Raw genomic sequence first — 17,327 nt, forward strand, 5'->3', positions numbered from 1 at the left:
TCACTGGTACGTGAATGAAGCAACTACATCTGGGGGGGGGGGGTTATTTGAGGGGTTCTAGAAACACCCTTCCACCCCCTCACCTCCTGAAATTTTAATAAATGACACCTTTTCACTTAAGGTTCTGAGTCTTATTAAGATACGAATTCCCCTGGCAGACTAACCTGATAAGTTATCTGTGGTTTACAGTAGATAAAAGAAAGACATTGAGCCTAGGGAAAGGAGACCTTACTCAGAAAGGTAGGGGAAATGTGGCACAGGAAGCTGGGGTGTCAAATGGCCCCATTCACACCAAAATCTCTTCAATAATGTGTGATGGTGGTGTTGACATGAAGAATTATTCTCCTTCCAAAGGCCAGCCCCTCTGACTCCTTATGTAGTGATTAGAATATAAATAAGGATGGGGGACAAAAAGAGCACTTATTATGCCACAGACAGTGCTCAAAACACTTAACCAATAGTAACCCATTGTACCCTCCACCTCTCTGAGCTTGGCCCTATTACCATCTCAGTTTTGCACGTGAGGAAACCGAGGCATAGACAGAAGGTGACAGACCCAGGGAAAGAGTAAGAATTACTGACATTTTTAAATGATTAAGCTCCTTTCTTCATCCTCTTCCCCATTCACTTCCCCCTAACCCATGTCAAAAGACTTACTTTCAATGATTCTAAGGAATCTTCAGTGTGGGGAATAAACAGGCATCTAAGAAAGCAGAAACAGTGTTCCAGGCACATATGAACACTTCTACAGAGAAGCATTTTCAAGAAACGGCAACCAATGTGCTGTCACTGATGACCTTACAGAATATGTACATGGTGATCCAGCTTTAAAAGTAGCCAGGGATTGGGGCGCCTGGTGGCTCGGTCAGTTAAGAGTCCAATTCTTGGTCTCAGCTCAGGTCATGACCTCACGGTTCATGAGATGGAGCCCTTGTCAGGCTCTGTGCTGACAGTGCAGAGCCTGCTTGGGATTCTCTCTCTCCCTCTCTCTGCCCCTCCCCTGCTTGTACTTGCTCTCTCTCTCTCTCAAAATAAATTAATAAACTTAAAAAAAAAAAAGTAGCCAGGGATAAAAAAAAAGGAAGAAAGAAAGAAAGAAAGAAAGAAAGAAAGAAAGAAAGAAAGAAAAAAAAAGAAAGAAAGAAAAAATAAAAGTAGCCAGGTGTTCCTCTAAATTGCAATATGCCCATTTCGGGTGCTTCCCCCAACACTGTCAATGAAACAGAGATGATAACCATGGCAGTCTTTATATTGCTTGACCCACACAGATGGAGCCTACCTTCCTGAGAGAGGGGATGCCACGTCTGTGTATGTATATACATACATAAGATGTGTGTAAACTTCAAACACACACAAGACTGGCAACAACTTTGCCTTGAGGAGGACGAGTTGAGAAAGTTCACCTTATGCATTGGACTAGAGAAGGTAGACTCCTTATTCATCTTCAGATGAGAAGGGTAAAATAAGCATTGGTTTCCTGGAATTGGACATGATTGCCCAATAATTGGAAAGAGAGTGTGTGAAAGAAAAAAGCAGATAAATAGCAGAGCGAGAGGTGGGATGGCATATATTTTCTTAGTGTTTGTAGGGTTTCATCAAATAGAAGGGATGGGATTGGGAATTGGATCGGTTCGAGGACATCCTCACAGTGCTGCTCGTGGGCAACATGACTGGGAGATGACATGGGTGCCCAAGACCCTACCTCCGTCAGACAAGAAGCTTCAGAAACAGCCTTGCCCACAAGGAAAGCCAGTGCTTCAGCCAGCTGTGGCCAAGCTGAGTGGTCCCATTTTTAGGAGTAGAGGCCACTGAGTTTCCCTGCACAATGGCACTGTGCAGAGGTTCTGCTGGGTCCTTCCTGAGAATAGATCCTTACCCACCAGCTTCAGAAATCAGCAGCAAACATCTGGGCCAAATGCCTGGGCTTCCACTCTAAGCTCTCCAATCTTCCTTGTGAACCTGAGGTGTTCTTATGTGTCCTGTGACTTTAAAACTTTTTAATGATCTTCACACAGCTCATATTAAAGAAGTAGCTCTTTGAAGTGCACCTCTTAAACCTTCAAAAATTGTATTTATAATCTAAGGACTTTGGATTGATAAATTTCTAGGATGACCTATGCAGAGAATTTCCCAGATTTAGTCTTTCCTCCTGTTATTACCACTGAAGGCCACTTTTTATGTTCTTGTATATACGTACTGGAGGTTCAACTTGGTGAGATTTGTGGGGCCTGTAACTACTAATAAAGCATTGATAATTAACTGTGAATTTACTCTTTCACTTGTAGAAGAGAACAAGTATATTTTTCCACTTTGAAAGGAATTTCACATTCCTAATGACCTTGGCTGGCACGTAAACGCCATGCTACAAAAAAGTACTGACACCTCCTTCAGTTGGGCATCCCCTGCTTTCTGTCATCCGTGCTTAAAATTAGGAAGACACAGTAAGGCTTCTACCCAGCCTAACCGATGGGGTAAAGGAAATCTGTTCATACCTACTCTGGAGAACTTTTGAACATCCCATGAGGTCTTATGATTAGGTCTGCGTTGGAATGTTTGCTTCTGTCTTCAGGATCTCTAATTACTGATTTATTTCTTTTTGGAAGTACTATGTTTAGGTACTAAGTCTTTATCAACTTATTCCTGGGGAAGGCTTTGTGTCACTGATGTAGCTGACTGACACTGCAGCTCTTGGTGTCTCTAACCTGGGCACTCTGTGCTCACGACAACATTCTCCTGGGGAGGTCAGAGTTCTCTCTGATATCACTGTGGCAACGGCAGGAGCACTTTGAAAGCCCTACTTCATGGTGACAACTTCTTCACTGGAAGAATTATGAATAAGATCATTGACTAGACTTTGTCTCTCACCCAAGGTATTGCTATTTGAATATTTCATGTTCAGTATCATCTTGACTATACAAACACCCAAGGCCTTAAGGAAACCTTGACCTACGCTACTGGTGAGACTGGCGGGAGGGGCGGGGGCGGCGGTGCACAGCCAGGTCATTTACCCAGCTTACCAGGACCCCTCGGGGCATGGCTGCCATTCTGTAGCAAATCTGTGCCCGAAAGTGTATCACCTTTTTGTGGATCCAAAATTAAATCCTTCAAACATTTGGCTCTCAAGGTATCTGCAGGAGAAGGACCAGAGCCAGGAGTAAGGAGTCTTAAAATTTGCAAGCCTCTTTGCCCTTTCTGAGGCTCTTGGATAGCCCAGATACCTGTTGATGTGGTAATACTTTGCCGATTCCTACAGCCAGACCTGATAGGACATTGTTATACCAGCAGCTGTCAGTCAACAAATCTCTCTTGTGGATAAGGTGCATCGAAGACCTTGACAATACTAGGAATGACTTTTCAGCGTCTCCACAGCAAAAGGAGGCATCCATCACCCACGTTGCTGGCCTTTTGGTAAGAAACAGGGCATATGGAGAAGCAGTGCTGGCCAAACTGAGAACTGTAGACTGATGAGTGCCCGCTGATCCCTGGCAGAGTTCTGCTTTACCTCGAGGGGAGAGCCAAGCTCTGGCTCTTGGAAGAACTGCTCTCTGCACTTGCAAGCAGAGGCAGAGCACACAGGAGAGGCCCCAGGAGGCTGGGAATGTGCTCAGGCAAACGTGAAACTCAAGCTTTGAAAGCTAAGCCCCAAATCCAAATATGCTGTTACGCAAAGTGTTCGCAGATTGGCTGGCGTTTGATTATCGTATGAGGTTACTTGTTGGCATGTGCCGAATAATTCCCTGGCATGCCCATGGCTCGTCAGTGGCATTCCTTCCTGAGTCACCACTGGACCAACAGCCTGGCTCAGGGAGCAGGGAACAGAGCTGTCCAAGAGGCTATCTTTTCAATGAAACTTAAAGCCCACGGTCCTGATTTGCTGACGTGACCTTGCCTGCTTCTCCGTCTTCAAGGATGAGCTGGTAGTCTCTTCCCATGAGTGTTTGACAGACTTGAGGAAACATTTTGGGGGTTGCGCATAACTGTTGAAGTGAGGAATATTTGTCTGTCATCAGCTGGATGAGAAAAGTTAAAATCCTGGCCAGGACTTTGGAGGCCTAGGCAGATGGCATCTCTCACGGGAGCAACATTAGGCCAATTACAGCGCTCAGCATTTTCCCAACACTGTAGGTTCAGAGCTCTCTGCGATCCGTTTGTTTCTTTAGCTGAGTTTCTTAAACACACACCACCCCTTGTGGAGCTCTCTGGGCCTCCACCCAAAAGCTAAAGGATACAAAGAGGAAGAAGAAAAGAGAGCAGCCAGCTCTACCCAAAGAGAGAAACAAAGCCAAGCATTTCAGCGTTTCATTATTCTCCAAAAGCCTGTCAATACTTACAATGGGGGAAAACGGAGAACAGCCAAAATGTGCAGCAATGCAAAGTTGGCCACATACAATATGGAAAAAGAAGCAGTCATTAAAATCGTGCTGTAGAGTGTAGAAGAAACTTTAATGACATGGAAACATACAAACAATATATTGTTAAACGGAGCTAATTATAAGACAGCATGGACAAATGTGATTCCATTTTGTAAATATGTATGTATATTTCTATGCTATAAACATATAGAAAAAAGACTGAAAGGTTGTAAATTAAAATGTCAGTAGCAATATTTCTATGTTGGGGGAGGGTTATAAGTGATTTTTCTTCTTTTCCCCTCCAAACTGTCTACAATAAGCATGTCTTAGGGGTGCCTGGGTGGCTCAGTTGGTTGAGATTCTGATTCTTTCTTTTGGCTCAGATCATGATCCCAGGGTCTCGGGTTGGAGCCTTGTGTCGGGCTCCACCCTAGGCATGGAGCCTGCTTAAGATTGTCTCTCTTCCTCTCTCTCTCTGCCCTTCCCTTGCTCACTCTCTCTCTCTCTAAAATAAATTTCAAAAAACACATTTTAGTTTTGTTCACATCTTTAGTATTATTATTTTGATTATCAAATAAAACAAGCTCATAGTATACGTTTCAAACAATACAGAACTGTGTAAAATGTAAAGTAAAATTTCTCTTAATCCTGCCCAAGAGATAATCCTTGCATACACACATCTATATTTTTTAAATTATTCTTGAATATTTATTCAACAGAATTATTTCTAGTTCTTCAATTTGCCTTTTTTTCACTTAAAATATCTGGGACATCTTCCTAGGTATGTGTTTCTTTGTTCCTTCCTTCCTTCCTTCCTCCTTCCCTCTCTCTCTCTCTCTCTGTCTCTCTGCCTCTCTGAATCCATCACCTGGGGCCCTGGCAGGCCAGAGGGGATGGGAGCTACAGTCACAAGCCCACCAGAGTGAGGTTCTCTGCCCTCCTGCTGCAGTCAGTCAGGGGGATGACTGGGCACTGGCTATCAGAGCTGAAAAGGATGTTAAAGGGAACTTAGTTAATGCCCCCACTGAGTGATGAGAGATGAAGGTCCAGAGACCAGAATCTAAGTCTTTTTTTTTTTAATGTTTATTTATTTTTGAGCGAGAGACAGAGACAGAACACAAACAGAGGAGGGGCAGAGAGAAAGGGGGAGACACAGAATCCAAAGCAGGCTCCAGGCTCCAAGCTGTTAGTACAGAGGCCGACACAGGGCTTGAACCCACAAACCGTGAGATCATGACCTGAGCCGAAGTCGGACACTTAACCAACTGAGCCACCCAGGTGATCCCAGAATCTAAATCTTTTAATGAATTCAATGTCGATAATTGTTTTTACTTCATCACACTGCCAAGGAGAGAATAGATATTATTAAGTACTTTTCAAAAAGCCCTCATTTTGCTAACCTTTGGCTGCAGCCTTAGTGTCCCTTGAGGGACCTGGGAAGGTTATCTCTCTCAATTTACAGATGGTAACACTGGTGAACACTTGCTGGGTGCTGGGTGCCTGGTTCTAAGTGAAGCTATCTGCCTGCATGATCTCATACAGTTCTCACACTGAGATGGGTCCTACCATTACACCTACCAGCTTCTCTGAGGTGGGTCCTACCATTACACCCATTTTATAGATGAAAAATGAAGATCCAGCAAGATGGAGTCACTTGCCAAGGGTGCCACAGCTAAGACATGATGGAGCCAAGGCTTGAACCTATGTCTCTCCGCAGACCCCCTACTTTCAAACATTACATTGTTTCTCTCAGGCTTAGCACATAAAGTCCTCACATAAGACAAATTTGAATGACTCTTTCCCTTTCCCCTTTGCTGTTTTCCAGTCCTTCTCAAACAAAGTAACACAGGAATGACGTTAGCTAACACAAGGTTTGGTGTCAGGCAGGGTTCAGGGGCCCCACTCGGTGCTCAGGATTCTGTGCCAAGCGCCGGGGTAAAAACAAAACAAAACAAAACACCCTGTCCAACCACAGCTATTCTCGCAGTTGGCAAAGGAGTGGCCTGGCACTCTTCCTCTAGGGATTCTGCATGTCCCCTGGAAGGCAGTAGACTGCTCGCTCCCCAGGTATTTTTGTTTCTTATGTAATTGTGCACTCGTTTCAACTCAGCCTACACGTTCGCACTTGCAGGTAAAGCCGATCTTTCTTTCAGTCAGACACACAATACACACTGAGTCATGTGTAGAAGGCCTGTACAATGTTTTTATTGTGAACAGAGCCCCAAGGGCCTCGTCTTACAATCCTCACGTGTGCGTCACCCCCACAGAGAGGGGGCTGCCCGTGGCCATCTGCACAAAGCCTCAGGAGGCCTTGCATGAGCAGTGAGCTGTCACCTTGCCCACCCAAGGCTGGCCTTCCAGGAGCTGGTGGCTCCAGACTTTCCCAGGCACTTATACCACAGCCTTCTTTACAGTTTGTTCACCTTCTTCTCTTTCCTTGCACTTTTATTGTCCCCTTTCCTCTGTCCCCATGGTTCTGTTAAAACTCTCTGCCTCGTGTATTTTCTGATTTGCTTCGTCTTCTTGTGTCCTGGAAAGCTGCATTAGCTCACTGTTGTTCTGTAAAGCACAGAGGCTGTCCCCTTTCTCTTTCTTCCATACTCCCCAGAGCCTCTTCTGTGCTCCCACCCCAACCCCACGTGTCAGTTCACCTCTATTCTCTGCCACCAACCTCTCTCTGTCGCTGTTATATCCATTCTCGACAGTCTGGAGGCGCCATCCTGAACAGGGAGACTCCGTGTGTTGAAACGATTCAGTGCGTGGGCCCAGGGGCCCGGCTGCTTGGGTAAACTCCGGGAAGCCATATAGCATCTCTAAATCTCCCGTTCTCCGAAAGTCAAATGGGATAATGAAAGTCCCTACTTCTTAGAATTGTTACAAGCCCCACGTTAAGTTGCGTAACTCCAGGGTTTGGTTTCCAGACCAATATGCGTTACTGGTTGAGTGATCTTGGCCAAGACACCGAGCTTCTCTCTGCCTCACTGTCCTTGCTTCTAACATGAGAGTGCTAATAATAGGACCTACTCTGTTGGTATATTGGGAAGATTAGTTAATAAACATAAAAATGCCTGGGATAGTGCCTGGAACACAGGAGCCTTCCCCAAAGTTGTCCAATGTGACACTTATTTATGAATGTAAGATGCCTAGAATGGCTGTCTACAATAGCTGGAGACCCTCAAGAGGTGGTAGTTACTCATTTGCTGGAAATTTTTATTCCTTTTGCTCTCTGTTCTTTGGCTGCCCATCTCCTGGGAAGCCCGATCATGACCATTCTGATCAGACTCTGCTTTCATAAGGGCTTTTCTCTGCCTTCTGCACCAAATGAAAACCAAGCTGTGCAGAAGCCCGGCCGGTAAACATACAACTGAAAACTGAAAGAAGGGAATAATACAGCAGGTTTTCTCTTATAGTCTACTTTGCTTTTCTGTCATTTTTATCAGTGGAACATGTCCTTCTCTTTCTCAATAGTTTTGTAAAACACCCTTTGCAAATTACATCATCCTTAATTTCTCTCCTTAAATGAGAAAATGTATGTAAAGAGCTTAGAGCAGGGTTTCGGACTCCATAAATTGTAACTCTTACTTGTTTTATCCTTGTGAGTCTACTATAGCCACATTATAGAATACTCAGAAGAGAAAGGAAAGAGGAAAGAACTTTCCTAAAGTAACCACCTCTGGTCATTTTATACTCTCAAATTTAAATGCACTATGAGAACTCACATTTTAAAGGAACTCTCCTGGGACACCTGGTTGGCTCAGTCGGTTGAGCATCTGACTCTTGATATCCACTCAGGTCCTGATCCCAGGATCGTACGATCGAGTCCCGCATCAGTCTCCACATGGTGGCTGCTTAAGCCTCTCTTGCTCTCCCCAGCTCATATGCTCTCAAAAAATAATAAATAATAGGGGCGCCTGGGTGGCGCAGTTGGTTAAGCGTCCGACTTCAGCCAGGTCACGATCTCGCGGTCCGTGAGTTCGAGCCCCGCGTCGGGCTCTGGGCTGATGGCTCAGAGCCTGGAGCCTGTTTCCGATTCTGTGTCTCCCTCTCTCTCTGCCCCTCCCCCGTTCATGCTCTGTCTCTCTCTGTCCCAAAAATAAATAAACGTTGAAAAAAAAATTAAAAAAAAATAATAATAATAAATAATAAATAAATAAAGTAAATATCCTGAGAATTTCAGAAAGTGAAGTTTCTTTTTGATATGAATTAGACCCTTCAAGATTGCAAGATAAGGATGTAGCTACTTGGTAATAGGAAGCTCACATTGAGTATCATCTCCTCAAGTGATCTTCAGGTCAGAACATTCTTAGCGTCTCTTTGAAGATATCCTGGACATCAGTGTCCCTTCTATTTATGTTTTCCAAGAGAGAAGCTGTTCATTTGTCATCAACCAACTCAAAGGATAGAATATACCACCAGATCGCCTCAGAAGTACAGGACTTCACTTTTCTCAGAGGTGAGGCAACGTCATGAAGGTTAAAGCTCAGGAATCCCACCCCCCCCTTTTTTTTTTGTAAAAACAACAGCCATCTTGGTGTACCTTCTGTAGGAACTCAGCTTTTCATTTAAGGGGTTCCTTTGAAGTGTGGTACACGGGGATAGCTCTTCTGATTACCAGAGCCTTTATATTCTGTGCCTTTACTGCCCCTCCCCTGTCCACACTAAAATATTCCTCACATAAAGCCACTTAAATCTTTTCTTTCACAGCAAGAAAGAATATGAATATGACTAAGAAAACCTTTGAATTTAGAGAAATAATTGAAACTCCTTAGAGTATAGTGTCCTAATGGGTAAGAGAACTTCACAACAGCAATAAAATTGTCAGCTTTTAATAATAAGCTGCATTTTCATGGCACTTTGTCATTTGTAAAGCATTTTTTAACAGTCTTTATAATATTTAATCATTTGTTTACTTATTCTTTCAACACCAGGACCACATCATGACTTTTGTGGGCCCTAGGCACTTCTCCGTTCTTAGGCCCTTCCCCCATTAAAAAAACCAAAACATTAAAATAGTTCAATAAATTTTTGTGGCCCTAAAAATCCTTCATTTTTCTGATATGAAGAAAAAAGTAAAACAAGTTCTATTCTAGGGGCACCCGGCTGGCTCAGTCGATGGGATGTGAGACTCTTAATCTCAGGGTTTGAGTTCGAGCCCCACATTGAGTGAGGAGATTACTTAAAAATAAAACCTTTAGAACTAACTAACTAAATAAATAAATAAAAGTTCTATACTAACAGTCCTGTCTTTTTCTTATGATTTTAAGAAAAATCAAACATTTTCACGGCCCCCTAAAAAATATTGTGGACCCTGAGCCTACCATGCTTACTGGATAAGGCAGCCCTGCTCCTCAGCCTGTGCCAGATGTGGGCTGCGGGTTAGAGATACAAAGATGAACGTACATGGCTCCCATCCTAAGGAGCTCAGCAGCCTCGGGGAAGCAGACCTCCAAACAAGCCACAGTCAGGACTACCAGTGAGGCTGTTAGCAGGTCTCCCAAGAGCATGGGGGGGGCCAGTTGTAACTCGGCACAGAGCGGGAAGATGGCTCTGTAGAGGAAACATAGCCTGAATGGCTCTTTAAGACAGCATTTTTCAGCAATTTTGGGTTGAAGGCCCAGTTTCAAATTTTACAATTTTTGGCAGGCCACTTGAGGAACTGAGAAGTAAACACTGGGCCAAAGAAGCAAGTTTCACAGAATTGTAGAAACTTGCTATTAATCTCAGTATATGGTGACAGAACATGATTTTATATTCTGATCAATACTCAAGGTTTAATTTTGCTACCACCGTGGGTGCATACCATTGCCTCAGTGTCAGCCAACTGTGTCAAACTGAGCAGCTCCTGTGGCGCTAGATGGAGGAGGACCCTGAGAGTGAGTGCTGGGAGACTCAGGGCATCTAGCTGGTTCTAGGGGGAGACCACAGGCTCAATGGAGGGTGAAAAACCTTTCCTTTCTGATTATATAAAAGACTAGTCAGGGCAGAAAATAATTCTCAGTGCTGGGGAAAAAATAAAACCAAAACAAACCAAGGCGATACCATTTAGCTTCATTTATGAAAAAAAAAAATTGTATTCTAGACATCAATCAAGTTTGGCAAATTTTGTCAAATCAAATTTGACAGCTGCGACGTGTTCAAGATACGCCAGCTGCCAAGCTACAGTGTTGAAATCTACTACTGTCAGGATAATAACAACAGACACTTACAGCGTCCCAGGGACCATTCTGAGAACTCTGTATTTGTTTTTAATCTTCATAATAATCCTACTAAGTGTTATTATTATCCCCATTTTAAAAATGAGAAGACTGAGACACAGAGACTTTAGATGACCTACCTTAGTAATTGGCAGAGCTGAGATTTGAACGCAGGCCTTCTTGGCTCCAAGATCTGTGCTGTTAATCACTGCACTTCACCCCCTGTATGAATGCCTCTGGCACATCCTCCACTGTGTTGTATCTGGCCACCATTACTAGATCAGCCTCACACAGAAGCAGCTTCACAGCACCTCACAGAAGGCTTCTTACCTGACCGTGCAGAACGGAATAGGAATCTGCTCACCCCAAGTGAACAACACAGAAGGCCTTTGAGAAGTTACAATCCATGGGGAACATTGATTTTGCCAAACAGAGAATGCGGTCAAATGGCTCAATCCCAAGACAGATTTCATACAACTTTTCAGACAGTCCTACAGGAACAAGCAACCCATCACTAGTAACAGTGGCAGGCCATCTGAAGTATAGGGTGCTCCATTGACTGCATTTCAGATAAATGACAAATAATTTTATTTGTTTATGATAAGTTATGTCCCAAATATTGCATGGCACATACGTATTGCAAAGGATTCTTTGTTTTTTCTCTAGAATTCAGAGTTGAGTGGGTGTTTAGTATTTTTATTTGCTAAATATGAAAACCCTAAGCAGTAGCCAACTTAACATGCATGCTCATACAGGCCACAGGCCCTGATTCCTTCCTCCATGGTTCCTCCATTTCTCATCCAGGTCCCTGGAATCCCATGACCATAAAGAACGTGCATGTGAGCCTTTGTCTCAGCCCCAGCTTTCTGGGAGCCCAGACTACAAACCACCTGGGCAAAGATTTTGTCAGGCAATGAGGTAGCCATAATACTCACCATCACTCTGTAAGACAGGCACTGTTACCACCATCATGGCACCCAAATTACAAATAAGGAAACTTAGGTTCAGGAAGTTCTGTCCATTTGCCAGAATTCACCCTCAGCTGCTCTAGGTCCACCAGCCTCTTACTAGAGAAGAGCTCTCCAGATTCTTCGTGAGAGACACTGAAACATTATTGGAATGAGCATTAATTGGTTTAGATAACCATTGATTCATTTAATAATGAACTCCATTTGTTGAAAGAAACTCCCACGGCCTTGCAGTCAAAGGGATGAAGTAGCATAACGCACTGAGAGAATCAGTCTCAAAGCAGCCATAATATCAAGGTGCCCAACTTCTCTTGCTTTGTGCTAGTTGGAATGATCAAAGTGAAAACATGCAGTTTTCAACCTCAGCTCTTCACAATAAAACTAGCAGCACAGTTTTATTTCTATGCATAACTAAATATCATGTGCTCATTCTAAAAGTGAGGACTGACTGCAGAGAGAGTTTCAGCAAGTCTTGAAATTATACTTGCCTTTAATCTGCATCAGAAAGTTTGTTTTCTTTCCCAGTAGCCTTCTAATAAGCCATATATATGTGTGTGTGTGTGTGTGTGTGTGTGTGTGTGTGTATAATCAGTTGGAACAATTAGAGAAAAATAACAAGGTTAGAGAAAACCTGTGTCAAAGCACTTGTACCTAGTGGGTTTACACAGGAATGAAACCACCTTGCAAACTTTCAAAGATGAAGCCAAACCTTGGTAGTAAATAAACCTAAAATGAGGAGGAAGTTTTCTTTTCTACATACACTCTATGAAATGGAACCTCTTTCTTGTCCCTCTTAGTCTGCTGGGATCTTCCTTACGTAGGAAGGAAGTTACAGGAATGAACCATCTTGTGGAGGTGAGAAAAGCTCTCTCTGCGGTGACTGGATTTGCTCCTGGAATTGGCGCCCCCTGTAGCTCTCCAGTCAGGCTTGTTCTTATAGCCCAGAGAAGCAGGTGGATTGGATGGCTGGCTCCAGTGACCTATGGCTGCCTGCCCAGTCCCTTGGGCATTGCAAGGCCCCACCTTCTACCTGGCCTGTGGCCTCTGACCCTGGCCCTGTGGCCAACATGAAAGTGGGGGCGGTAGGGGGAGGATAGGTATCAGGCTGCCTGGGCCCAGGCCACAGATGAAAGAGTCACTTGTTTCCATTCCTCAAGCTCACTTGTGAGGTCCTGGGAGCTGCAGAACTGGTATTTCTCCAAATCCTGGCAGCTCACGTGGCCGTGTAGACAAGCTGTCCTGACAGTCGTACATGTGTATTGTGGTGCATGGGTGGCGCCAGTCTGGCTTCCAGTCCCAGCTCTGCGATCGACTCGCTCTGGGACTTCAAGGAACCACCTTTGCCTCTCAGGAGCCTCATTTTCCTCATCTGTGAAATGGGACTGTTGGATCCCTGTAGGTGGTTGGGCAGGGGTAGGGAGTGAGGTGCAGGGCAGGGGGCTGCTAAGTAGGCAGTTCCCAGGGATCTATAATCTTCCTCACCACCACTCCCAGAATGAGCTAAAATCATCCCACTTTTATCTGTCTTATGTTGTGTACATGCACATAAGGTTTTCTTTGAAAAAAGGGGTTCCATTGTTTCTAAAAACCAATAGAGTAGGCTATCCCTAAGTGACCTGCCAAATGTATTATTCTATGATTCCATGTTTCCAAAACAAAAGTTCAGACTTCGCTTTTTTAAAGGGTTGTGTGCTACTTGTGCGGGTGAGAAATGATGATACGTAACGATATGTTTCTGTTACTGAAGACTCTTCTGTGGCCTCCCCAAGGGGACCTATAAAGTTTCCAGAGCCCGAGCCCCCTCCCTTGTTACACCTGATAAAAGCTCCCATGTTAATTATTTAGTCACTGGTGCTGACTGGAACATAGTTGTATAATGAAACTGCCTTGAAAACATTTCCGCATGTAACATACGGCTGTTGCGATTTAAACATATTTTTTCTTCTTTCCTATCAGCAGTTATTTTATGGACTGGGCTTAGCTGGCTTGGCAACAAAGGGCACTGGATTGGTGAATTATTCATGTAATCTACATTTCCTGGCTGCTGTAGATAATTGACAGGTGTCATGTCACCTTTTACAAACGGCCCACAATTAGGGACTATATATCAGTGTTTGACTTCGAAGTAAAGCTCCCTTTCCAAGCCAGTTTCATATTTTATTTACAGCTTGGTGGCGTTTTTGACTTGGCTGTCTATTTCTCTCACTTTCCATTCCAAGCCTTTTGCTCCACTTAATATAACCAGGAACATTTAAATAATAAGACTCCCTCTCAGTTTGCTAAAGGCAGTCACTCATTGCTGCCGTGTTTTATTCATTCAGCCATTATGTTAGTCAATTTCTTGATTTAAGAAACCCAGGATAAAATGCAGCTGTAAGGAAACCATGATATAAATCTGTTTTTATGACTTGTTTGGTTCACAGGGAGAAAACTAAAAGCAAATCTTCCCGGGGTCTGACACGAGTTGTAAACTGTGGGGAAAGTTAGCTAGTTAAAGAATATGATTTACTTAATAGGAGCAATGGAACATTTCAGATCTCCACCAGAGCTGGAAGTTTTCTAGCATCAGGAATAAAGCCAAGGTGAGTTCTATTTAGGCCCAGTGAGAAAATCCGGTATGAAAATAAACCTGGAATTGATAACCCTGAAGACTAATGAGAGGACACAGCCATAAATTAAACACGGTGAGTGAAATGGAACCTTCGAAATTGTCTAGTCCTACCCTTCCACTTTGCCTAACAAGAAACTGAGGCCTACGGCATGCAAGGGCTTGCCCACCATCCCAACCCTAGTTAGTGGAAAAGCTAAAAGCTGGGTCGGCTCATTCCTATTCCAGCACTTTTACTGCCCTGCAAGGCCACGGATCATTCTTGTTCCCTCTTCAGTATCCACTCACCTCTTCTGCTGCCGACAGTTACTTGCTGTTCCTTGGGAGAAGTCACCTCAGTCTCAGTTAGGTGATTTGTTTGGAATTCTCTCAGGCCTACTCTAGGTGTGAGCACAGTTGACTAAGTCCATTGGTGAATCCATGTTCCCAAAGGGATGTTTCAGCAATGGCCATGTGACCCAAATCAGACCAGGGAGAGGCAGTGAATCCCAGCACTTGCACAGGCTACTGGAAGAGATTTTCTGCCCACTAGATTGGGTGGTATGAGGTTATGGGGTCTGCAGCTTCTACAGATCTTATGCTCTCTGCATGGAAGAGGCTGGAACTGCAGGGAACGGGTGGGGAAACATGTCTTGTGATACCTGAGGGTGAATCCTGCAACACAAAAAAACTGAGCAGAGAGAGCAAACCTTGGTTAAGTAAACATATCATTTATCTTCTAAACTAGGACAACTTCGAGAATGAAACCGGGCAAGACATACACCAAACAAGATAGGATGCGTAAACAGGACTATCCTGGGCAAACAGGAACATATGGTCCTCCCGCTCTACGATGGCATCATCTGACTTGCTGGGTTTAGCCTGGCCTCTGGATTAAGCTAGCTGAATTAAGCTGGCACTCTCTCTGGCCTTTTAGTTTAGGTGACAGTGAACTCACTTCACTGTTGAAGCTGGTTGGAGTTAGGAGTTTTGTAACTTGCACATAATAGCTTTAACCAACACAAAAAGGCTGCTTCCTAATTGTTTTGCTTTCTGAAATCTTGTCCTATATCATATTTGAAGCTTGCAATGAAAGGTAATAATTACACACTTAGATTTTAATAAATGTTAAAGCTTCATATTTAACATTTTATTTCAAATAATAAAAACTAACACATGTAGAAACTTTACAGGTTAAAGAGGACTTCCAAATTAAGTATCTCATTTGCACTAATCCCCTTGTGAAATAAGTATCACCCAAGGTTCACAAGGCTCATGTGGCATATATGCAAAGGTGACTTTTGGCAGGGGGAAAAACACCCACCACACTGAGCTTTATTGTTTGCCAATTTCTTTTTTAACATTTATTTATTTTTGAGAGAGCACACACAAACAGAGAAAGGGCTGACAGAGAGGGAGCCAGAGGATCTGAAGCAGACTCTGTGCTGACAGTGATGTGGGGCTCAGTCTCAAACCATGAGATCATGACCTGAGCCCAAGTCAGATGCTTAACCGACTGGGCCACCCAGGTGGCCCTACTGTTTGCCAATTTCTGTGGTGTGAATGTTCCAACAATAGCCAATTTCAAGGCATCATCCTGACATCACTGGATGTGGAGTTGGGAAAAGAGGCATTGGCTCTAGAGAGCCCACTCCAATACTCCACTGCATGGAATGTGACTCCAAGACTTTCAACTCCATTTCTTTTTTTTTTTTTTTTAATTTTTTAAATGTTTATTATTTATTTTTGAGAGAGAGAGGAGACAGAGCATGAGCAGGGGAGGGGCACAGAGAGAGGCAGGCACAGAATCTGAAGCAGGCTCCAGGCTCTGAGCTGTCAGCAGAGGGCCCAAGGCAGGGCTCGAACTCACGAACTGCGAGATCATGACCTAAGCTGAAGTTGGACGCTTAACCAACTGAGCCACCCAGGTGCCCCACCACTTCTTAAATTCATCCTATTTTTCTGTTCCACATGTTTGGTGTGAGGCAGTCGCTTCTGAATTGTGGTCTCGTAACGATGGCAGATGTGCCTCAGAGCCGGTGGTACTTCAAGCCTGCAAAAGAGATTTCTCCAGAGCAGAGCTGCAATGGCAAGCCCAGCCCAGACCTTGTGTTTCCGAAGCCTGTCTTCCCAGATGCCTGCCCTCAGCATGTCTCTGGGACTTCAGCATTTGCTATGCTCCCCACTTGAATGTGGCTACTCGCCTGCCCCCTCCCCCTCCTCCCTCCGCCACTCGGCTTCTGCTTATCCTGCAGCTGGTTAGGTGACTTGTCCATGTCTTTTGCTCCTCCAGGGCCGCTACATGTAATAAAGAGCGGTACTGCCTCCCTTTACACAGAGTGAGAAGCCGAGGCCTTGGAAGGTCTTCTGTCCTAGAGTCCTATGGGCTGGCTCAGTGACAGCAACTCTCTGTGCTATTCTCTCTCTGGTTGCTGCTGTCAGACCTAAGCTCCCACAGTGAAGGGGACACTTACAAAGCCTGTTCCCAATTATGATCTCATTTGAAGGCATTGACCGGATTGTGAGCTAAATGCTTTGCCTCAGCAGACAGAGTTAGGAGAAGGGTTGAGTCATGTGAAAACCCTAGTGGCAGTAACCTAATTTCCAGTCCTGGGGCTTAGGGGAAATTAGTCTAGCTTTGGAGGGCTTGCCTTACAAGCTTGAACTTACTGGCTGTGAGCAAATGCCACCATAACCTTAATCGTCAAAAAGTATGGAGCCATTGGACTGCATGGTAAAAATAAATTTGCATCTTTGACATGCAAAATACATAAACATTGAAAATGAAGAAAGTCTTCTAGTAATATTTCAACTCAAATATTTCGAGACTACTTTTCAGTTGCGACTGATATGCCCTGTGAGTTGGGGAGGAAGAGAACAATGATACCACGGTAGTGACAATGGCTGGTTGTCACTACCTCTGTGGTGGGTGCTCCCCTGTCCACTCTCAGAAGAATGATTTAAAAAAAAAAAAAAAAAAAAAAATTTTTTTTTTTTTTTTAACATTTATTTATTTTTGAGACAGAGAGAGACAGAGCATGAACGGGGGAGGGTCAGAGAGAGGGAGACACAGAATCTGAAACAGGCTCCAGGCTCTGAGCTGTCAGCACAGAGCCCGATGCGGGGCTCGAACTCACGGACTGCGAGATCATGACCTGAGCCGAAGTCGGCCGCTTAACCGACTGAGCCACCCAGGCGCCCCAAGAATGATTTTAAAAATCACTTA

General features: G+C 44.1%; 1 long non-coding RNA gene across 1 annotated transcript in view; it reads right to left on the reverse strand.

Moving 5' to 3' along the window:
* LOC147584368 (uncharacterized) overlaps nucleotides 1-17,040 on the reverse strand; it is a 35,997-nt gene extending 18,957 nt beyond the window's left edge. Inside the window, exons 1-3 of the long non-coding RNA XR_015248964.1 lie at nucleotides 14,411-17,040; nucleotides 10,687-10,876; nucleotides 8,072-8,235 (exon numbers count right to left, since the gene is read on the reverse strand). This is a non-coding gene — a long non-coding RNA (uncharacterized LOC147584368). The remainder of the gene's footprint in view (nucleotides 1-8,071; nucleotides 8,236-10,686; nucleotides 10,877-14,410) is intronic.
* Between the last annotated feature and the right edge of the window lie 287 nt (nucleotides 17,041-17,327).

Source organism: Puma concolor, chromosome A1 (assembly GCF_028749965.1).
Source record: "Puma concolor isolate L17-30 chromosome A1, mPumCon1.1.hap2, whole genome shotgun sequence".
In the NCBI taxonomy this organism is placed as follows: domain Eukaryota; kingdom Metazoa; phylum Chordata; class Mammalia; order Carnivora; family Felidae; genus Puma; species Puma concolor.